Here is a 22,807-nt window from a genome sequence, read left to right as displayed (position 1 = left end):
AAACAATCAGGCAAATCAAAATTGAAGGATGTTCTACAAACCAACCAGCCTGCCCACCCCAGCTAGTCATGGTCAGGGGATGGGACCATGACAATTCTCTTAGAAGCTGGAAATTATCTTGAGCTGTGGTCAGGTCACCTTCCCCTTAACTGGGGAGAGCTGGACCCCTAAATAAAATTGAGGTCCTGTTTGGCAGGGAGAAAGGGTTGCCACCAGTACAGTCAGCAACAGAAGGGCTGCGTCTAAGTCTGAATGTTGGCATATTTGGGCAGGCGGAAAAGGAGGGAGGAGGTTAGGGGAAGCTTTGTAAACAAGAATCCAAGGTGGCATGCAAGAATAGAAATTTATTCTCCTGGGTCTGCATTCTTTACATCATGAAGGACACCGTCTAACAGAGCGTAAAAATAGAAACAAGTACAGGTAGAGCTTGGTGGCTCATGCCTGTGATCCCAGCACTTTGGGAAGCCGAGGTGGGAGGATTGCTTGAAAGTTCAAGACCAGCCTGGGCAACAAAGTGAGAGTCCGTCTCTACACAAAATCAAAAAGTTAGCCGGATGTGGTGGCCTGTGCCTATGAACCTGTAGTCCCAGCTACACAAAAGGCTGAGGCAGAAGGATCATTTGAGTCCAGGAGTTCGAGAGCAGCCTGTGCAACACAGTGAGGTCCCATCTCAGAAAAAGGAAAGAAGGAAGGAAGGAAGGAAAGAAAGAAGGAAAAAAAAATGTATAATGCTTGCTGTCCCGTGGAACTAGTGAGATGATGGGCTGGACTAGAACTTATGACAGAAGTCACAGGCATGGAGGATAAATGGAAGAGACAGCTTGGGAAACCTTGATGAGCAAGGAGAGTTCTTCTAACCAAATCCAAGGATCTGGGACAGCCACGTGGGTCCCTTGGCAGTAGCTTAGTGAGTAGAGACCATTATTTTAAGAAATGCCAGTCTGAACTGAGCCAGCAATTTAAATATTTTTAAAAGTTCAAATACTGTTTTAATTTAATTCCTTGTCTCCGCCAGCCCCGGGCACAGAACCTGGAGATGTAGCCATTTCTCTTTAAAAGTATTACTGCCAAGCGAAGCAGGCCTGCCAGAGAATGCGACCTGCAATATAGAAGAAACAGCACATGCATTCTAGATTGTTCCAGTGGAATGTGGCATCTACTTGAATTTTGCTAGAGCAATGCCAAGTTTTTTCTCTTTCAGTGAGTTTGAGTTCCTATGGGCTAGAGAAATCGTTTTTCAACTCCTAAGCATAATACCATCACCGTGGACCCAGCAGGAGTTAAGCTTCACCTCTCCCGTTCCTCTCTTTTAAAACTGTTTTAACCACAACTTACCTCCCGCAGGACAGTTTGCCCTGTGAGCCACCCAGAGATGCTAAGCCCAAGTCCAAGTAGCGCTGCCCTGTGCCCTTTCTCGGGACTGCAGGCCACGAGCCACCCACCTCTCAGCCTTGCCCATGACTCATTAGCCACCAAGACTTAGTTTAGGGCTAAATTCAGCTCCTATTGCAACCCTCGGGCTGCCAGGACAGAAACAAAGTTTGAAGGATGTTGTGTCCAAACAATTTGCTCCGCAGAGCAGATTAATTTCATACTGGCAAAATCCATACACTTAATAATTATCTAGACTTGGGGAGAAGTACCAGTAAATCAATTGCCACATAAAATACAATTTAAAGAATAGAGCACAAAGACAAGAAATCTGGGAGTGTTCTCCCAGCTATTCCAAACCAGATTCACTTACAAAGACCTTCCATTCTCTGTCTTCTGCCCCAACTTGGCTTGTAGGCTCCAGAACCCTATTTGTACCTTCACCTTTAAAGCCTCCTTTTTGCCCATCAGCATGGAGGGGACCAGCCCCTTGTGAGTCAGCCCCCTGCTGACACTCCCCTAACCCACACCTACCCCATACAGCAAACACACATGAAATCTCTTGCAGGTCGCCGAAGGCCCCACGCTCTCCTGGGCCTCTGTGCCTTTGCACCTGCTGCTGCTCCCTCTGCCTGGTGGTGCCTTCCTGCCTGGCTCACTGGATCATCCTTGAGAATGCAGTTCGGGGAGCATGTCTGTATGACATCCCTGACCATCGTGCTGGTTGAACTGCTTGTCTATGCCTTGCCATAGCCCACCCCTCCGCCCCGCTGCCAAACCGTGGCTCTGTCTGCTGAGCGTGTTGATCCGTTCTAGCTTCACACTAGATGTAGTGGGGAATCTATCTGGGTCTTTCATCCTTGTACCCTAGCTCAGGCCTTTGTTGTCTATTCCAGGACTTCTTCCCTTACGTTATAGGGAAGCCCAGTGTTTCCAGCTTTCACTGCCCCTCATAAGCAACAGTTTGGAGACCCCCCTCCCAGAAAACTAGTGGGGGAAGGTGAACTCAGCACACGACCTGGGGGCACATCCTGAACCCTCAGCCCATACCTTGGAGCAAGTCCCAACACATCCAGAAGATTCTGTGGAGCTTCTTTTTTCAAACACTCTTCTTAGTAGATAGGCATGTCTAAAAATAAGTAAACGAACTGGGAAGTCTTGCGAAATATTTTACCTCAACAAGCATAACTGAATGATCTTGCCTTGGCAGAGGCGTGAGGACCTCCTAACCCCATCTCTGCGGGTCTGGTGGCATGTTTACACCCAGCAGCCCTTAGCCTTAGTGCTGGGAGATTATTTGAGCCAGTTTGGGGATCTGGGTGCCCACACGCCAAGCAATTCTCCAGCAGACACCAGCTGGGTGTCCTCTAATTCAGTTGAATTCTGACACTGTCTACCTGGTGACAGCACAGATCCCACTGATTACGGGCTCGGCCCCACAAGTTTGCCCCTACCCCAACTTCAGATGCCCATCACAAGCCCTAGGTTGTGACTTGTGCTCCTGACCACCAGCTATAAATTGGGGTTCCCACAGGCCCCTTCCTGGGTTTGATTTATTTGCCAGAGTGGCAAACAGAATTCAGGGAAATACTTTACTTATAAACATACACATTTTTTTATAAAGGATGTCACGAAGGATACAGATGAACAGCCAGATGGAGGAGACGGACAGGGTGAGGTATATGGGAAGAGGCACACAGTTCCCATGCCCTTTCCGAGTATGCCCCCCAGGTACCTTCAGACATGTTTTGTAGTCCAAAAGCTCATCCAAGCCGTGTCCTTTTTTTTTTTTTTTTTTCCCCTCCATGGGGGAGTCATTATATAGACATAACTGATTAAATCCTTGGACATCAGTGGTCACCTGAACCTTCAGCTGCTCTCTCCAAACTGGACATAGTGGGCTGGAGCTGGAAATCCCAATCCCCTAATCATGCCTTGGCCTTTTGGTGACCAACTTCCATCCCAAAGCTATCTAGGAGCTCCCAGCCCCCAGTCATCTCATTTGCATACAAAAAGACACTTATCTCTTCGAAGATTCTAAAGGTTTTAGGAGCCAGGTGTCAGGAACCAGTGGCAGAAACCAAATATATATTATTTATTATATGACAATATCACAATAGGGTTCCCCAAATTACATAAACTTCAAGCCCCACAAATCCTGGATTGACCCCTGCTTCTACATACCCCTTTAATGGACCCGTGTGAGAATTTTTTTTTTTTTTTTTTTGAGATGGAGTTTTGCTCTTGTTACCCAGGCTGGAGTGCAATGGCACGATCTTGGCTCACCGCAACCTCCGCCTCCTGGATTCAAGCAATTCTCCTGCCTCAGCCTCCTGAGTAGCTGGGATTACAGGCATGTGCCACCGTGCCCAGCTAATTTTTTTTTATTTTTATTTATTTTTTTTTTTTTGGTATTTTTAGTAGAGATGGGGTTTCACCATGTTGACCAGGATGGTCTCGATCTGTCGACCTTGTGATCCACCCGCCTTGGCCTCCCAAAGTGCTGGGATTACAGGCTTGAGCCACTGCGCCTGGCTCTGTGTGAGAATTTCTAACGGACTTATGCCCCTGAGTAGACACTTAATTTGATTAGCTAGTGCCCCAACCTGTGCCCTCACCAGCAGCAGGAAAATCTTATTCCCATACCTCTGCCAGCATATTGGCATTCTCTAGATTTCTAAACACAGCCTGGAGCGATTGTAAATTGTCTGAGTACGTCACCCATTTTTCTTTGGGATACTATCCGGGGTTCTTTGTATATTCTAGATATGCATGCTTTGTCATTTTTCGACCTCATAATCTCTCCCCAGTCTGTCGTCATCTCTTCAGTTCACCTGTGATGTCACTTGTTCACAGAAATCCTCAATTTTGATGTAATCCAATCTATCAATTTGCCTTGTGGCTTATACTTTAAAGTCTTGTTTAAGGAGTTCTTTACCCCTTCCAGGTTGCAATGCTTTTCTCCTGTTCACTTTATGATCTCATCTTTCATATTTAGGTCTCTCGTCTGCTAGAAATCTCCTTTGTATGTGGGGTTAGAATGAGGATCCAACTTTAATTTTCTCTATCCTTTATTTCTCTGCCATTTTTCCATCACCATCTACTAAACAATCCATCCATCCCCTAATTAAACCATGGAGCCAACTCGACGTTGTATGAAATTCACAGGCAAACGAAGAGCTACCTATGAACGGTCTAGTCTGCTCCACTTCCATGTTCAAAACAACTTTGTAGGATGTCTTGCTATCTGGTGGCCAATCTTCCCTCTTTATTCTACCATTTGATTTAGCTCCCTGTGGAACTTATTTTTTCCTATACATTTATTTATTTTTAAAATATAAAATGTTTCACAAATTTGCATGTCATTTTTACACAGAGGCCATGCTAATCTTCTCTATATTATCCCAATTTTAGTATAGGTGTACCATGGTGAGAACCCCTATGCATTTTAGAATCGGTACATCAAGTATATATATATATAAATAAATTACAGCTAAAATGTTAACTGCGATTGCACTGGATCTGTAAGTTAATTTGGGGATATTTGACATGTTTATCATTTAAGTCATGTGATCTAAGGCGTGTCTGAAGACAGATAATTGCAAGAAAAGTTTAAAACAGGTATTAATGAATGTCTTGGAGGGGGTCCCAAATCCTGTCCTCACCATTGGCCTTGCTTGAGTTTGGGAGGGCGGGCAATAAAAACCCGTTTTAGTCAAAGAACAACTGAGTGCAGAGGGAACTATGCTTCGCTTCCCTGGGTGTGAGCCAGAGGCTCTGAAAGTGTGTAAGAGAAGCCCCCGCCTGGCAAGGACTGAGTGAGAGACCAAGGAAGTCAGTGTCTCAGAAGCCCTCCCAGTACCCAGCAGGGGAAGAGAAAGTACCCAAGCGTGCCCAAGCATGCCGAAGCGTGCCCAAGCAGCCACGCACTGCAGGCTTGCAGAGCCAAAGGAACCTGGGAATGTGTGGGCCTGGTGACGTGAGGCCACGGTGGATCTGGACACAGTGGTAGATGCCAGCGCATGACTAAGAGGACAAGGCGTGCCAAGTTTCGGCTGAGTCAATGCCAACGGAAGGCAGAGAAGAGTGTGAGCCAGAAACTCCCTCTCACCAGCGCCTGGGTGCTGCAGTACCCTCTCTCTCTGCATAGGAACTGCGATGGCCTTCAGGGAGAAGATGTCCTGGGAGGAGGGGAAAGATCCAGAAATTGACTATTGATTCACAGAGTCTGAGTTTTAAAGCAAAAGCTATCTTGAATTGATAAGTTCAGTTTTATGGAAATAAATAGTCACATTTTATTTTTACCCCTGAGATATTGAACTATGGTGGTTATATAAATTTCTTTCTTTCTTTTTTTTTTTTTTTTTTTTTTTGAGACGGAGTTTCGCTCTTGTTACCCAGGCTGGAGTGCAATGGCGTGATCTCGGCTCACCGCAACCTCAGCCTCCTGGGCTCAGGCAATTCTCCCGCCTCAGCCTCCTGAGTAGCTGGGATTACAGGCACGCACCACCACGCCCAGCTAATTTTTTTGTATTTTTAGTAGAGACGGGGTTTCACCATGTTGACCAGGATGGTCTCGATCTCTCGACCTTGTGATCCACCTGCCTCAGCCTCCCAAAGTGCTGGGATTACAGGCGTGAGCCACCGCACCCGGCCGGTTATATAAATTTCATATCCACTATACAACTTTTAGTTGCTGCAGACTGGATTTCAGTAGTAGAATAAAATCTATTGAGGAGGGACTTAGAGAATTAAATAAATATGACATAACTACAATGAGGCAGGAAGAAATTGAGGCATAGGCCGGGCACAGTGACTCACACCTATAATCCCAGAACTCTGGGAGGCCGAGGCAGGTGGATCACTTGAGGTCAGGAGTTCAAGACCAGCCTGGCCAACATGGTGGAACCCCATCTCTACTAAAAATACAAACATTAGCAGGGCATGGTGGCAGGCGCCTGTAATCCCAGCTACTAGGGAGGCTAAGGCAGGAGAATCGCTAGAAACCAGGAGGTAGAAGTTGCGGTGAGCCGAGATTGTACCACTGCACTCCAACCAAGCCACAGAGTGGGACTCTTGTCTCAAAAAATAAATTAATTAAAAAAAAGAAAGAAAGAAAGAAAGAAATTGAGGCCTAAAGAAACCAAAAACTTTGCTTCTCGTGAAAGTGAATTAATGGCAGACAAATGTAGATGATTCTATTATTTCTGGGCCTCACTGGTTCTAAACTTCAACAAATACTTTGAGGGGATTGTGGAATAATCCTCCTGAGGCCACAGCCCTACTCACAGAGCTCTTTTAGGTCACAGAAGCTGACTTGCAGAAAGGGGGGTGCTTCAGTGCGGCTGCCTCTCTCCAGAGTAAAGTCATCACCACATAAGTGCACGGCGGCTGGCTGGGTTTCCTGCTGTTGCCTGGTGACACCCTGTCTCATACAGAATGTGCAGCCCCTTGGGAGGTCAGGCATCCTGCAGCTGATCTGAGAAGACCCCTGGTCCAGTGGGAAGAGATGGATGTAGCTTTTAAGAGATGGGGTCTTTCTGTGTTGCCCAGGCTGGTCTTAAACTCCTGGACCTCCCAAAGCCTTGGGATTACAGGCGTGAGCCACAACACCCAGCTTTGTGTGGCTTTTAAATAGCCCTTATTTGTGGATTGAAATGTTCTCTAAAGAAAGGTGGATGCGGCTTCTAAGATGCACTCCATCTTAGTTCTGGCATTGGAGGAATTCAGAGTGTTTTATGTATATAACCCTCCCCATACCTCTAGCACGAATAGACAGTAAGTACCCACTCTCCTACCCCTCACCAGCTCTAGGGAGCCCAGCGGAGTGGAGGCAGGCCACTTCTCTTCTGAGGACAGCCTCCTCCATACCATGCAGTCTTTGGGCATCAGCTGCTGCCCCTGCTGTACCAGCTAAGGGGACCCCGTCTTGCCATGGTCTCTGGTTGTAGAGTCCAGGCAGGTCTCTCCTTCCAACTCATCCTTCTCTGAATCTGCTGGCCAGCCATCGGCATCTTCTCTCCTTTGAAATAGAGGCTCGGGAACTTTGACTCTTTGTCCTTATCATCTGTAGGGGCCTGTCACAGAGCTGGCTCCAGGGCCTTCTGCCCAGGCCCCTAGGCCACCGTTGCTCTGCTGCTTTGGTACCCTGGGGCACATGAAGCTTCACTAGGGCTCACAGTCACTCCAGCACTCACCGTGGGAAGGGAGTCCCCCCATGTTGATCTGAGGCATCTGTTCTACGGCCAGTTCCCCCAGCACTCAACTAGGGTAGGAAGCAGGGACCCCAAGCCTGCATCCATGTTCCCATCCTCTGATTTGATACAGCTCACAAGGCAAGAATGGTTTTTACAGTTTTAAATGGTGGAAAAGAAGAACAATAGTTTGGGACATATGAAAATTATATAAAATTCAAATTTCAGCATCCGTAGAATTATTGGAACATAATCATATTCATTCCTTCCCATACTGTCTATGGCTGTTTTTATGTGACCATAGTACAATGGAATACTTGCAATGGAGACTGTGAGGCTCACAAAACCTGAAATATTTACTGTCTGGCCCTTTGCAGTAAAGGTTTGGTGACCAACCCCTGGCCTAGGCTGAACTCTCTCTCTCCTGATAGCTGCGTATAGTCAAAGCTGCTAGTACTCCCAGAAGGGTTGGGGAAAAGCAGATGAGGCAACTTCTGCCACCAGCCCAGCAGCTGCCAGAGTTGGGGCCGTGGCTTTTATCATTGTTCTTAGGACCAATACATAGTCCTCCAATGGTAAATAATTTTCAGTAACTCCAAGTTCAAAAGTTCTCTTCAAAACCAAATTGCTTTTTTTATATATCTTTGGAAGAAAAGGTGACTACTTCCTTGTAATAAATTAACTTTTTAAACAATGTTTTAAAAGAATGAATTGATAAATAACCTCCAAGCAGGAAGATGATCTCAAACCAGTTCTGGTTAATTTTTAGATCAATCAGACAATTAGAACCACAAACTCAGGTATTAAAAACACTGCGGACAATCCATAGAGGAAAATAATTTTGAGCATGTGTGTGTGTGTGTTGATCAGTTCAACAAACTGGATTGAGAATAGGAGCAGAGAGTTTATCCTCTTGAGGGAGATTTTGAATCTGATTATAGATTTGTATTGTTTAAAATAAGCATTCCATCTCTAAACTCATGGAGCAGGAAAAGGCTTGGGGAGATGCTAGGAATGTAGCCATCTTTTGTTCAACTTTGAGAAAGCCAAACCGAAGCCATTACAACATAACAGAAAGTGTATGAACTTGTCTGTTCCTTTGGGCTTTCAAAAATTCATTTATTCAACATTCATTTACTGAGCACTCATCATTTGCTTTTACGAGGTATTATATTAGGGGCAAAAAGCTACAGAGATATATGTCACCATCTCTGCACACAGAGAATCCAGTAAGGTGGGAGGGTTTTCTCGGAGCAGAAAATAGCAGACTCAGGTAGATTAGCTCAGGAGGGAGATGTTTTGTAAGAATAAATGTGGAACGGTAATGGAGTTGTTCTTCCACAGAAGGCAGAAAGAAGCATTGGAAGGCACAGACCTCACAGCCCTGGGATTAGGGAGCTGCTCTGGTTTCAGGAGACTCTAGGGCTCTGTGGCAGGAGTTGGGGGGGCCATGCCCACTGGCCTTGCTCAGTCTCCTCTGAGCCGCTTCTTTCCTTTGGCCTGAAACTCTTCTCTCCACCATCACTACGCTTGCTCACAGTTTCAATAGTTTATAACTGGGGCTTCTTACAAACTCTTGTAGCTCCAATTCTCATATTTGTGTTTCAAAGCATCCTACCAAGTCTTTTTTTTTTTTTCTTGATCTTTGTTTAAATTTTCAAGGAAGAAACGGTGTTTACCCAGCTTTTATGTGTGCGTCAGGTTATGAGAAAAGTTGCAGGCCATCCTACCGATTGGCTGTCTTTTTGTTAGGTGTCAACCCTGAACCAATCTGCTCTAGGGACAGGGTCATACAGGGCAAAGTAGACTCACTTAGAGCTGCTCCTTTGGGTCATTTCTAGCAGGGTCAGTGGGAATGACAAATAATGTGAATGATTTGTTTACCATGGAAAGAAATACATATAAAATTAGCTTTATGCTATGATAACACTATGAACCAAATTCATCGGGCCTACATGGCTGCACAGGTGGTAAGGAAAGAAGAGAAACCATAACCAGGTGTGATTAGGGCTGGGGGAATCTCCTGTCAACAGGGCTTGCTCTTCCATGGGTAGCCAGGAGGGCAACACCCAGGGGAGTTAGTAGCTTCAGGCTGAGTATTGTATCTAAGGGGTTTCCTGGCAGTCAGCCATCAGGAAGGCATTTTAAGAATTAAAGGAAGAGGAGAGAAACACGATGGGTGGCTCAAGAGTTAACAGGTTTATTTTGAACCTAGGAGAGACTCGTGACCGAGTTAGGTCAGAGCCACACTCTTTAATAGACTAAGAGTGTTTAAGGATTCAGGGTGGGAGAGTTTATCAGAGGCTTGGACTGCTTCTATGCCTCTTTCTTGTGCTTATCTGGGAGGGAGAGTGGTGTGTCTGTTCCCATACAACTTCCTGCAGCTGCAGGCATTATCTCCTGAGTCTGCTTTGAGCCCCCCTATCTTAGTGCACCTGAAGGGAAAGGAATGTGCTTGCTAAGGCCCACTGTTTCACTGGGGTGAAGTTTGGCGGCTACCCAAGAGACTTTCCCCCGACTTCCCTCTGTGCCCAAGCTGTCTTATCTGTGTTTTACTGTCTGCTCTTTCTGGCTGCTTGAAGTTACAAGAGAAGTGATTTCCTTGAAATGCATAAGGCTAGAAAGGGAGCTGAAACTTCAAGTGGCTGTGTTTTCCCGAGATGACAGTGCTCCTGTCAGGCACAGTTCAGGGTGGTCGTTTCTCTGAGAGCCAGTGACTGATTGCACTGAGGGTGGGTTCCAGCCCGGCAAGGAAGAGCAACCAAAGTTAGGCAGGATCTTCAAGTTGTCTGAAGTTTGGAGAAAATCACTAATCCCAGTGCGAAACCGGAGGGCTAAACAGACACCAGAACTAGAGGCTCAGTCTTATGGAACGTGTGTGGTGTGTGGGTGCGTGGGTGTGCATGTGCGTATAGGGGAGAACACTGACACAACTCTGAGGACACGTATCAGTCACAATAAGTCACAATAACACAAAAGATTCCTAGTGGTACAAATAACTGGAGACCTCACCTGCAACATGGTAAGAGGCTAGAGAAAACAGAAACTCAGAGGAGAGAGTAAGGATTCAGGGCGGTCATCACAGATGACTCTTCAGCTGACGTTGACATATGTATTTATCAGAAACAAAGGGAGGAAGGTGAGGAACCTCAGTCAGTAGAACCAAAATGTTCTGGGCTCATCTGCTATCTTCCCCCTTGGGCCTGAAATCACTTACATAGCCAAGGAGGTTGTAAGAGAACCCAGAAGGTAAATTGCTCCCAGTTACATCCCACAGACTGAGGTCCACATGCAGAAGCCAGCTAGTAGACTGAGTCTCCCCCGAGTGTTGGTAAGAACATGCAAAGAAAAGAACCCTGCAGGGCTAAGTCACCCTCCTCTTCATTTTCAAGGAGCATGGTGTCATGAGCCTTTTTAATCACTCTTCGAAGGTCTGAGCTACTTCTGTTGCTTCCATTAGTTCATCATGAAAAAATGTACTTGGGTGGTCACCCCAAATACTTTAACTGACTTTACCTGGAGTCAGCGCAGAATATTGGCTAACAAAATAAGTGGTAAAAATGGTTTCTCGTTGGTAAAATTAGCAAACAGTTAATTAATGTGAAGGAAGTGAGAAATGGGCTTTTACTATCGAACCTAACAGTGTTCAAGACAAGTGAACTGGGGAAAGCGTTAGGGACAATCTCTACTCTTACATAAGCTGGGTGTAAGATTTTGGCCAGCCCTTCACTCGTCACCTTTCTAAATGGCATTAGAAATGCGACTCTGACTTTGTCCTGTGTTCAGCTATGAATTCAGACAATTTGGTTACCTGGTGCAATTAAAATCTGGTCTTTAGAATACTGTCCTGTCACTCTTAAGAGACCCTTTCATATAGAGTATGGACAGAGCACAAAAAGGTCAGAGGGCTGGAAATTTGCCAAGCTTACAGAACCAGCTGCATGAACTATTTCGGATCTTCTTACTAATAAATATGTATGTGTGCCAGCATTTGGGCTGAGATCTGCTTTCATTATAACACGATAGGAAGTGGGGTTATGAGGAGATGCAGCTAATCAGATCCCGCTACTTCTTGACCAGGCATAGGCAACCTTAATGATGCGGAAAAGGGATTTCTATAGAGGCCAGAGAGCACGATTCATTTGTCCACTTGGCAAGTGTTTCTCCCATAACTTCTGTGTGCCAGGCTTGTGCTCCTGTGCACCACACTGAGGGGGCGGTGTTGCATAGGGCAGACATGCGCCCCTCCCTCAAGCAGCTCACAGATCAAGCAAGTAATAACAACCAGTGGTATGTAATATGGCCGGGAAAGGCAGAGAAGCAGGGACACAGAGCAGACAGAATATCCGTGGGTGGCAGGTTGACACAGTGCCTCTCTTCTGCTGAAAAATTCAAGTACTAGAACCACATACACCACTGGACAAATGCCTAAAGGCCACTGGTGGGCCTGACCCTATTACAGAATTTATAGCTCAAGGACATTTTGCGGTCCTCTGGTCATCCTCTTCCCCTCAGCTTGGGGTCATCTGGACACCTGGTCCCCTCCTATTTTTATCCCAGAGGGCACTGAGGTTCAAATACACACGTTGCAGTTGGCAGATTTTATCCTCAGAGGCCAAAGCACGAAGAGGTTCCGTGACTTGCCCAAGGGCATTTATTGAGTCAACAGTAGAAATGCGAAGAAAACTCAGTCACCTGACGCTGGGGCCAGCTCCCCTTCCCTTGACGCATCACCTAAGGGGGAAAATAATCTTCTGAAGTATCAAATAACTCCGGTCTTTTGATGAGTGAGCAGGCTGGTGGGCAAATAATGAGAAAAGTGAGTGTTGAATTTCCCTTGACATAACCCCTTTGGAAAATGCAGCAGCAGATGCAAGAAGAATGTGACTTATGTTGTAATGAAAGCAAAAATATTTTCAAATAGCTTCAGAGGGCTAATAAACAGAAGGGCTGGCTATGTGTGCCAGCCTAGAGGAGAGCAGAGAAAAAGAGTCAAACGTATAAGATCCTAGGATTCTCAGCCAGGCAAGATGACTGCTCACAATACACAGCTTTTATATAGGGAATGAGTGTCCTTTTTCATCCTCTTAGTTACGGAAGCGAAGGAGAAAGGCACTTTTTAACCACAGATCGCTAAAGAGTAGTCTCACCTGAGACTATGGAAGCTAGTGATGTGTGCTGATAAAATCACTGGTGCTGGATTCTTGCTGAGATGAGAAGACAGTGCCTTTGAGGGTAGACGGTCTGTGAGTCACTCCCTCTGTGCTGAAGAAAGGGACTCAGGAGAGGCCTGGCCTGAGTGCTGTGAATCCACTGACCCCTCAGTCACACTAAATATCTGTGAGAACCATCAAGGAATGGGCTTCTACATTTCAGATGGTGAATTTGGAAAGGAATGAAATTTCTTACAGAAGTTTATCTTTATTTTCTACAAGGTAGAATTTCTACAGAGTGACAATACCTTTTCCCTCAGCATAATTCTGCCCCACCCTAAAACAGCACTGTGTTTGGTTCCCAGCCCTTCTTGGTTGGAATGACAGCCCTGACAATTAGGTTTCTCCAGTCTTCCTTTAATAAAACAAAACAACATTGAAATGGGTTTCTGTGACGGTTAATTTTATGTGTCAATTCGACTGGGCCAAGGGTCTGCCCAGACAGCTGGGAAAACATTATTTCTGGGTGTGTCATGAGGCTGTTGAATTGGTAGCTGCATAAAGAACACCTGCCTCACCAATGTGGGTGAGCACCATCCAATCCGTGGAGAACCCAAGGAGCGTCAAAAGGCAGAGGAAGCGTGGATGTGCTCTCTTCTTGAGCTGGGGTATCTATCTTCTGGCCTCAGACATCAGGCTTATGTATATATATCAGGCCTATATATTATATATCTCTCTCTAGCCTACATATATATATATAATATATATACAGAGAGATATAGGCTATATATAGAGATATATATAGACACATATATATATACAGATATAGATATATAGAGAGATAAGGTATATATATAGGATATATACATCCATATAGATCTATAGATCAATAGAATATATAGATACATACATACCTGATATCTATTTATGGGATATATACATCTATATATTCTATATTTATATATAGGATCCAATATATAGATCTATATATCCTATTGCTTCTGTTTCTCTTGAAAGCCCTAATACAACTTCTTTAGTATCTTTCTGTTTAAAAACAAAAAAGAGAATGGCAAGGAAAAGATTTTCCTTCAACGTTTAGTTCATTTGTAGGATTCTGTTTACTGAAACATTTCTACGGGCTTCATTTTATAAATGCAACCATATACAATCTACCCGTGTTATTAGACGCATAACATATACACCGCCTGGCAATTTAAGATTAGAAAGCTCAGAGCTAGTTGGCCTCGGTGTGCTCATTTGACTTCATTTTTCTTTCCTCATCTGCAAGATATTCAAGATTATTATATCAATAGATTGATTGTACCGGGAGAGAAGAGGGGATGTCACTAAAGTTGGACATCAGTACATTTTCCTAACTCTTCAAAGGTTTATAACATGGAAACAAATCTCTCTAGACCAAACTACACAAGAAGCCAATTCCCTTCATATGAAAAGCGTTCCACTTGACAGGACAAATCCTTTGATTTTTCTGCAAGGAAATTCTAAGAAAGAACCTGGAAGCTCATTTACAGAGACTAGAGAAGAATAAGCTCCGTGGAGAGCTCTTCCCTGAGATCTGAACACCCAACGGTCTGCTGGACATCATTTTCTTAGACAACCCCAAATTCAACATGTCTAAAGTAGAACCTATTGTCCCTTCTCCCCACCCCTCCAATCCTGCTCCATTGAAGTCGCTGTCTCACTGATGCCACCATCTTCCACCCAGGTGTCCAAGCTAGAAACCAAGGAACCCTTGTTTCTGTGAGGCCTTTCTCTCGCATCCTCTCCACTATCCAGTGATTACTAAGTCCTGTTACTGCTGCCTCCTGCATCTCTCCTGTATTTACCCACTTCTCTTCATTCTCACTGCCTGCCACTCCCCTGGCGGCGGTTCCGAGCATCTCTCATCTGGATCACTGCACCAGCCTCTTAATGGGGGCCCTACCTCCTGCCTTGCCCTCCAACTGTTCCCTGCATGCAGGGAGAGTGATCCTCCTAAATGCAAATCTGATCCTGTCACTTTTCTTCTAAAGATCCTCTCGTAGCTCCCCACTGGGAACAAGGGTCAAACAACGCTTAGAAAGAACTCCTTTGTTTGAACTGGTTTATCTCTTCAAAGTCTTGACTAGCCACTCCTACCCTCTCCTACTCCGTCCATGAGCTGTGAAAACTTGGAGGTCCCAGATAAATCTGCCTGGCAGTCTGTCTCCTCTTGGCCTTTGCATATAGAAGCCCCACAGCATGGAACGCTCTTTACTCTCACTCTTCACCTAAAAAACTGCTACTGGCCCTTCAGATCTCACCTTAGAAGCCTCTCCTCAGCTTACATGCTCCCATCGCACAGCCTGTATGTCTCGTTTCAAAGCTCTTGCCTCACTTGGGAAGGCAAATGTCTATTTATTCATTTGGCTGTATTCACTGCTAAAAAAATATGCTTCTTATATGACATGTTAGAAAAGGCAGAACTATAGTGACAGAAAGCAGATCAGTGATTGCCAATGGCTGAGGGGAGGGGAGGCGATTGACAGCAAGCAGCCCAGGCCAACTTTGGGGTGATGTAAATGTTCTCTATCTTGATCGTAGTGGTGGTTATACTACCCTGCGCGTTTGCCAAAAATGCATCAAACTTCACACTTAAAATTAGTAAATTTTATTTTATAGAAAGTATACCTCAATAAAGCTGCTTTTAAGAAAAATTAATGTATGATCCTCGAGGGCAGGTTTATACTTAGATATAATAAATGCCTACAATAGGTATTTGTTATACCAATGAATGGATGAACAAATGAATACTATTTCCTTTCCCCTACTGTTTTGTACAATTGGCATAAAATTATTTTAAGATGTGTTTTTAAAGCGTTCATTTATGGCTGGGTGCAGTGGTTCAGGCTTGTAATCCCAGCACTTTGGGAGGCCAAGGCAGATAGATCACGAGGTCAGGAGTTTTAAACCAGCCTGGCCAACACAGTGAAACCCAGTCTCTACTAAAAATACAAAAAAAAATTGCTGGGCATGGTGGCAGGTGCCTGTAATCCCAACTACTTGGGAGGCTAAGGCAGGAGAATCACTTGAACCCAGGAAGCGGAGGTTGCAGTGAGCTGAGATCACATCACTGCACTCCAGCCTGGGCGACAGAGCTAGACTCTGTCTCATTTATGACCTACCTTGGCATCCCATCAGTGGAATTCAAATTTCTTTCTGTGAAACATGTAAACATTGCGCATGTCTTATGGGAGAAAATGGTTCCAGGATGAACTCAGAGGAGGAAACAGCATTACAGTGGCACCAGACAGCCACAGTTTTACTTCCTCTAGGCAGGGAGAGGGTGAGAAATAAATGCTTCAGGAGATTGGCTAGCAGCAGTTCTGAGGCCTGCTGCAGCAATGCTTCTCTTCTGGAGTCCCTGGCTGATCCGGGTTCTGGATGCACCGTGTCTTGAAGGCACTGACAATATCCACTTTCTATTTCTTAGCTGCATATGTCTTCCTTCCCATGGACCAGGCAGCTCAGCAAAAACAGAGTGGGAGCTCCTGCCGAGACCACCACGTGAATGCCTGGGGGCTGATGCAGACAGACTAACTGGAGACAAGTACCTGCTTTGGCCTGAGACATCTTTGACCAGAGGCACAGGACGTCCTTGCTTAACGGTAACCTATACCAGCGTTAACCCTTGCTCAGCTATGCCAGGTTAGGAGCCCTTTCTGCATTGACAGTTTCCTTCATGAACGAAAGAGTATTTTGAATTGGAAAAGAGTGGCTTCCTCCTTCCTTCATTTTCAGTTGAGGAAACTGAGGTCAGAGAGGGTGAGAGACTTGGCTGGACTATCACGAGCTCACTGGGGCTGGAAGCTTGGTTCTGCACTTGAGGGCCAGCTGCCAGCAGCCTCCTCCCTGCAGCACTCCCGGGTGGTTTGCTCAACTCAACGCACTGCAGTGCGGGATTGTGCTCCCCTTCATGGCCCAGCAGGGACTAATGCAGGTGACTTGGCTGATTTCAGAAAGTACTTGGTGAATCAATATAATGAATCTCAGAGTTCAAATTTTCTCTCAGATTTTACTGCTAAACAAATGAAAACAACAAAAAGTAAAAACAAATGGACCAGTTTTTTAAAGATCACACAACTCGTCACCATTCCCATGGAATTGATGGACTCCCTTGGAAGGTGACGGCTTCTCTCCCACCTGTCTAAGCACACATAAAATACATCAAGTTCACTGTGTGGGTCTGTACCACCTCTTTTCCTCTAGCACACCTGGTGGAGACTGTTGAATGAATAAACACACAACCTCATTTGTAAGTAGGTGGCTTGGAATCCAGAATGCATTTTCCAAAGGAAACGACGTCATCGGAGGGCTTGGGTTTCCTGGGCCTGCCCACAGAGCCTAATTAATCTATCACACTACTGAAAAGCTATATATTTTCAGTAGGAAATAAGGGGAGAAAGAAATACAGTTACCATATTCGTCATAAAAGCAACACAAAAACCTGAACAAAAAATGCTTGCCTAGGGCAGACCTTATCCCCACTACCCAGCTCCACTCAGAGGATGGAGAGGAGCCTGTCTCTCTCTCTTAAATGAGTGATCATGCCTCAAAATTAGTGACTTCGTTTACTAACAGCCGAATCTCTCTCTCTGACAGCTGCTCAGATTAACCAGGCATACATGACTTTCATCTTTAATAAACAGGCACTCTGAAGTCAGTGGCTGGTCTCCATGGCAACCAGATGAAGATTTTCCACTGATGTTGGGGGCACAAAGAAAGAAGGAATAGACCCTGAGACAGCAGGGGAAGGGACATATGGGTTATAACTTACTGTCCTCCATGTCTTTATTGGTCCCAGCCTACCTCCCAGCAAGAACAGAGAGCGGCTGTTTCTACCCTTTACTGCACACAGAGAAAGAGCGGTCCCGATCAGTGCTATCAGTACTATGGGAGAGGGCTGGGTTACAGAGCTTAGCACGCATCAAGGTCTGCACTGCCGAGGACCTACATGCAATCGCATCCAACCGAATTCTCATTCCCTGCGTGTGCCTGGCCCTGTGCTTCATGCTGCAGGGGTGGTTTACAGTACGAGCACATGGACTAAGTGAGGAGTGGTGCCAACACATATCATGCGGAGGTCAGGAGGAGGTCCAGCCCCTGCCTCCCCAAACTGGGAGCAGTTGCAGCTCACCGCACCATTTGCCCTCAAGCTAAGCCACACCTAGCTCTTGAGCTCTGGCCAGAATAGCTTTAGCCTTGCCAATCTAGCAGCTGGTCAGACTGAATCAAGCATCTTTTGATAATTCACGGATGCAGCATCATCCACTGGGCCTCTAACATCTGGAGACCCACAGAATTCCTGCCCGCCCTGAGCCATGACTGGTGGATTGACTTGGCCAGTCTGACTCACATTCCTAACCCAGGCTGGGGCCCAGACACCTGCCCTTCTCTTCCTGTATCTTACCTCAGGCACCTGAACCTAGTTTCATATCCCCAGGCAGGTTCCTGCTATAAAGGAATGGTCACCCAGAACCTCCCTGACAAGAGTCTTCATTCAATTTCAGCTATTGTTTGCTGCTGGAACTGCCTGCGTCTATGCCCCAGTAGGGGGACAGATTGCTGTGGGCCCTGAAGACTGGACCTTGGACCACTTACACCCCCTCATGCCAAGGCCTGTCAACTTCTATTACCAAATGCTTCCTCATCCCTACAAACCAGGGATGCTGCCAAAATACCAGAAAGCCTTATTCCTGAGCATAAGGTGATACTTGAAATGGGCCTTGAGGGGTGGCCAAGATCTGGACAATAAGAGAGGACTTTCTCTGTCAGATGCAAGGTCCTTGATGAGAGTCATTGGGTGATGGTGTCATTCACTCAGATCTCTATTAGGTAAACCCAACCTCCTGCCTCAGTCAGTGGGTAACAATACAGGTCGTCCTGGTGGGTGGAATCAGCTCCCGCCAGGGCACCTGCTGCACAGACAGGTGTTCAGTCACAGCGTCCTCCTGGAGTTGGGTTGTGCAAATACAACCGATATCCTCCTAACGTTCTTAAAGTGGAAATTCACAGACAAATTCTGTAAAGAGAATTTATAACTAAAATTTACTAAACATATCCACTCATTATTCACAAAATCAATAAGGCTAGAGAAGCAGGGACCTGTCATAAAAGACTCTTGTAGGACACATTAAGGAGCGTGGATTTTTTTAAGGAGGCAATGTTGAGCTCTCAGTTTTAATCTAGGGAATAATGTGATCAGATGAGGCCTTAAGAAAACGCCTGTGTTGTTGTAGGCGTAGAGGTGAGAGTGACGGTTTAGAGCAGGCGTCCCCAAACTACGGCCCCGCGGACCGCATGCGGCCCCCTGAGGCCATTTATCCGGCCCCTCCCCGCACTTCAGGAAGGGGCACCTCTTTCATTGGTGGTCAGTGAGGGGAGCACAGTATGTGGCGGCCCTCCAACGGTCTGAGGGACAGTGAACTGGCCCCCTGTGTAAAAAGTTTGGGGACGCCTGGTTTAGAGACTTAAAGAAGCCGAGACTACTTCTGCTCAGTTGCTCCCTGACGGGCAAGGAGACAAGGAGATTCACAGGCTGCAGCCCCGTCCACTTGCCCCGTCTGTTTTCATGGTGCTTTCTGCTGGACTCCCCAGCCCTCTGCTGTGTCTCCTGCCTGCTCCTCCTTGGGTGTTTGCCCATATTCCTTTTCTCCTGTATTTTTCCACTTTCACCCTACGACAGTGTTTCCTGAGCTCACCTCTCCTTTTCCTACTCTCTGTTACGGTATTCAACATGCGGGGAAGGCTGCTTGCTTTGCTCCAGGTAACTCTCTCATCCTCACTGCCAGCTTTAAGGGAAAAGACTGGCCCCAGAAGACAAACCCTTCCTCCTGTCGGTTGAAAACAGGTAGGCTGATTTTTCCATCACGGGAGTGAAACAGCCAAGGCTGTTGGTCGCACCAATGGATCCAGTGTCTACTAGGAGCTTACTACTCATTTCTATGCATTTAGTGCGGTATACTCCAGAAGATTCTCTTGCCCCTCCCTTGACCCAAAATATCTCCTCTACTGGAGCTTGAAAGCCTACCATTAACCTAGTCATTCCTTTGTGTTAATCATTACTTTCTCCCAATGGTCTTCCTTTGAACATAAAAGCACTCCCAGAGGGGAAACGATTTGCTTCCTAATGCCTGGATGCAAACAAAGAATGGAGAGGAAAGGGCGGAAGGTTTCAAACCTTCCCAAGGGGTTGGGGCATAAATCTAATTTGATTGGGTGTAGAATTAACAAAATACATTGAAATTATAGAACTGCTGATGTCCATATAGTCATTTTCCCATTTTTAAATCTTCTTCATTTAACTATAACATACATACATACAATAAAATCTACAAATCTTTTTTTTTTTTTTTTTTTTTTGAGACGGAGTTTCGCTCTTGTTACCCAGGCTGGAGTGCAATGACGCGATCTCGGCTCACCGCAACCTCCGCCTCCTGGGTTCAGGCAATTCTCCTGCCTCAGCCTCCTGAGTAGCTGGGATTACAGGCATGCACCACCATGCCCAGCTAATTTTTTGTATTTTTAGTAGAGATGGGGTTTCACCATGTTGACCAGGATGGTCTCGATCTCTTGACCTTGTGATCCGCCCGCCTCAGCCTCCCAAAGTGCTGGGATTACAGGCTTGAGCCACCGCGCCCGGCTACAAATCTTAAATGTACAACTTAATACATTTTAGATACATATATACTCATGTAACTACCACCTAGATTAAATGTTATTTACAGTGCCACTGGAAGGCTCCTGTGTCTCTTTCTAGTCAATATTCCTCCAAAAATAACCTCTCTTCTGACTTCTGTTACCCTAGTTTTACCTATCCTTGAGTTTCATGTAAATGGAGCCATGCGGAGCCCTGACTTTTTGACTCAATACAATATTTTGGAGATTCATGCATGTTGTTGCATAGATCAGTCACCTGTCCTTTTCTATTATTGCCTAGTATTCCATGGTACCTATTTACTCCAACATCTTAACCCACTTTTCTGTTGATAAACACTTGAGTTATATCCAGTTTGGCATCAAGCTGTTTCCTATTTTGAATAAAGCTCCCAGAACATTCTTGTACAAGGTTTTGTAAGCATATGCACTATTTTTTCTTGGACATATACCTAGCGGTGGGGTTGTTGGTTCATAGTGTAGACATGTACGTAACTTTATTAAAAACCATCAAATAGATTTTCAAAGTGATTATACCTTTTTGCATTCCCACGAGCAAATGTGTGAGAGTTGCAGTCACTCCACATTGGGACAGTCTTTTCAATTTTAGCTATTCTGGTAGAGAAAATTTTGCAATACATTTGCTACGAGAGGCAGATTCCTGAGCTGGGGGTCCTCTGTAGAGAATAGAGGCCTTCTATCAGTGACAGATGTGAAGTGGAGTTCTGATGAGTTTTCTTTTTTTTTTTTTTTCATCTTAATAACAAGAAACTGTGGGGCTAGAAAGCTAGAGAAATATTATTTATCTTGTATCAGTACCAACTAAAAGAAAGCCAATTCTGGGGGTAGTGGAAGGATGTCACCAGTGGAGAAAAGGACTAATTTATGCTAATTCTAGGATAACACTCCAGATGGGGTGTTAAGACAATACTGCAGACCCACGTCTGACGATCCAGTCAGAAAGGGAACTCAGACCAGGATACTTGGTTGCCAGCCACAGAGACCAGCTTGAGCTATTAGGCTGGTGCGAAAGTAATTGTGGCTTTTCGTCATTAAAAGTAATACCATTATTTTTAATGACAACCTAATGTTATCAAGTGGGAATGTATGGAAGGATATTTGTGTACCCGCAGAATTGACAGAGTTGAGAGCCAGGCCTAGAGATGAGCAGGAACCAGGAGGATCCAGAAGGCCAGGAGCAGGCAGCTCAGTGCTTTCCTGTTAACTGTTTCTGTCATCCTTGTGTCACTTGTTCGAGGTTCAAAGATCCAGAAGCGTTCATCAGATTTGGTTGAGCTTAGGCCACATGGCTGGAGGAAGCAGAATCTGGCCACTTCACAATCTTCCATGGTGGGAAGCTGCTGGGACATTCTTGCACAAGGTTTTGTGAACATATGCACTAATTTTTTTTTTTTTTTTTTGGACATATACCTAGCAGTGGGATTTTTGGTTCATAGAGTAGACATGTACATAACTTTACTAAAAACCATCAAAACCCAGCTGGATTTATACCCCAGTAAGGCTGCATCCATGGGAATAAGTAACTCCCTAAAAGAAATCAGATGCCATCAGGAAGGAGGAACGGATGTTGAGTAGCCAAAAAATGCCCTATGCTCACTACAGGCCTGCCTTCAATCGCATTAAATTCACACTATCGTGTTAATAGCTATGGAGGATGGAAGGACACTGGCCTGGTCCTATAGGGTGAGCAGGGAAAGGGAATTTGCCATCAACAATCAAGGCCTAGTGGATTTGCTCACCGCCTCTCAAAGGGACTTGAATAAGATGGTCCTGCGCGTGACACAGAACGTCTTAATTTGTCATTTTTGGCATGTCTGAGTCACTCCATGATTCACTTGCAGCCTGGTACAACCTGTGTGAGGGGATCCTGGGTGGAGGTGGTGGGAGGTGGAGACTGTGGAAAAGTAGCGGGGACGATCACAGCCCAGGTATGGGATTCCTTTTCAGGTATGAGCTTCTAAAGGCCTACGCAAATGTCTGAGACTTGAGGACAAAAAGAATGGGATTCAAAATACGTAAAGAAAATAGCAAGCTGGGTGCAGTGGCTTACACCTATGATCCCAGCACTTTAAGAGACTGAGGCAGGAGGATCAGTTGGGGCCAAGAATTCAAGATGAGCCCAGGCAACATAGTGAGACCTCATCACTACAAAAAAATTTTAAATAGCAAAGGGTGGTGGCGCATACCTGTTTTCCCAACTACTTGGGAGGCTGAAGTAGGAGAATCGCTTGAGCCCAGGAGGTCAAGGCTGCAATGAGCCGTGACGGTGCCACTGCACTGCAGCCTGGGCAACAAAGCAAGACTTCATTGCTCTCGGAAAAAAAAAGAGAGAGAGAGAGAAAGGAAAACAGCAAATTCTAACTTTTAAAGTGC

At 45.5% G+C, this 22,807-nt stretch overlaps 1 non-coding gene across 1 annotated transcript; it reads right to left on the bottom strand.

The window, feature by feature from the left end:
• Nucleotides 1–4,702: 4,702 nt before the first annotated feature.
• Nucleotides 4,703–4,808, bottom strand: LOC120363422 (U6 spliceosomal RNA). The gene has a single exon (XR_005578976.1). It is a non-coding gene; the product is annotated as a U6 spliceosomal RNA (small nuclear RNA).
• Between the last annotated feature and the right edge of the window lie 17,999 nt (nucleotides 4,809–22,807).

The sequence above is a fragment of the Saimiri boliviensis genome, chromosome 4 (assembly GCF_048565385.1).
Source record: "Saimiri boliviensis isolate mSaiBol1 chromosome 4, mSaiBol1.pri, whole genome shotgun sequence".
In the NCBI taxonomy this organism is placed as follows: Eukaryota; Metazoa; Chordata; class Mammalia; order Primates; family Cebidae; genus Saimiri; species Saimiri boliviensis.
The sequence above is the reverse complement of the archived record's forward strand: the minus strand, read 5'-3'. Positions and strand labels throughout refer to the sequence as shown.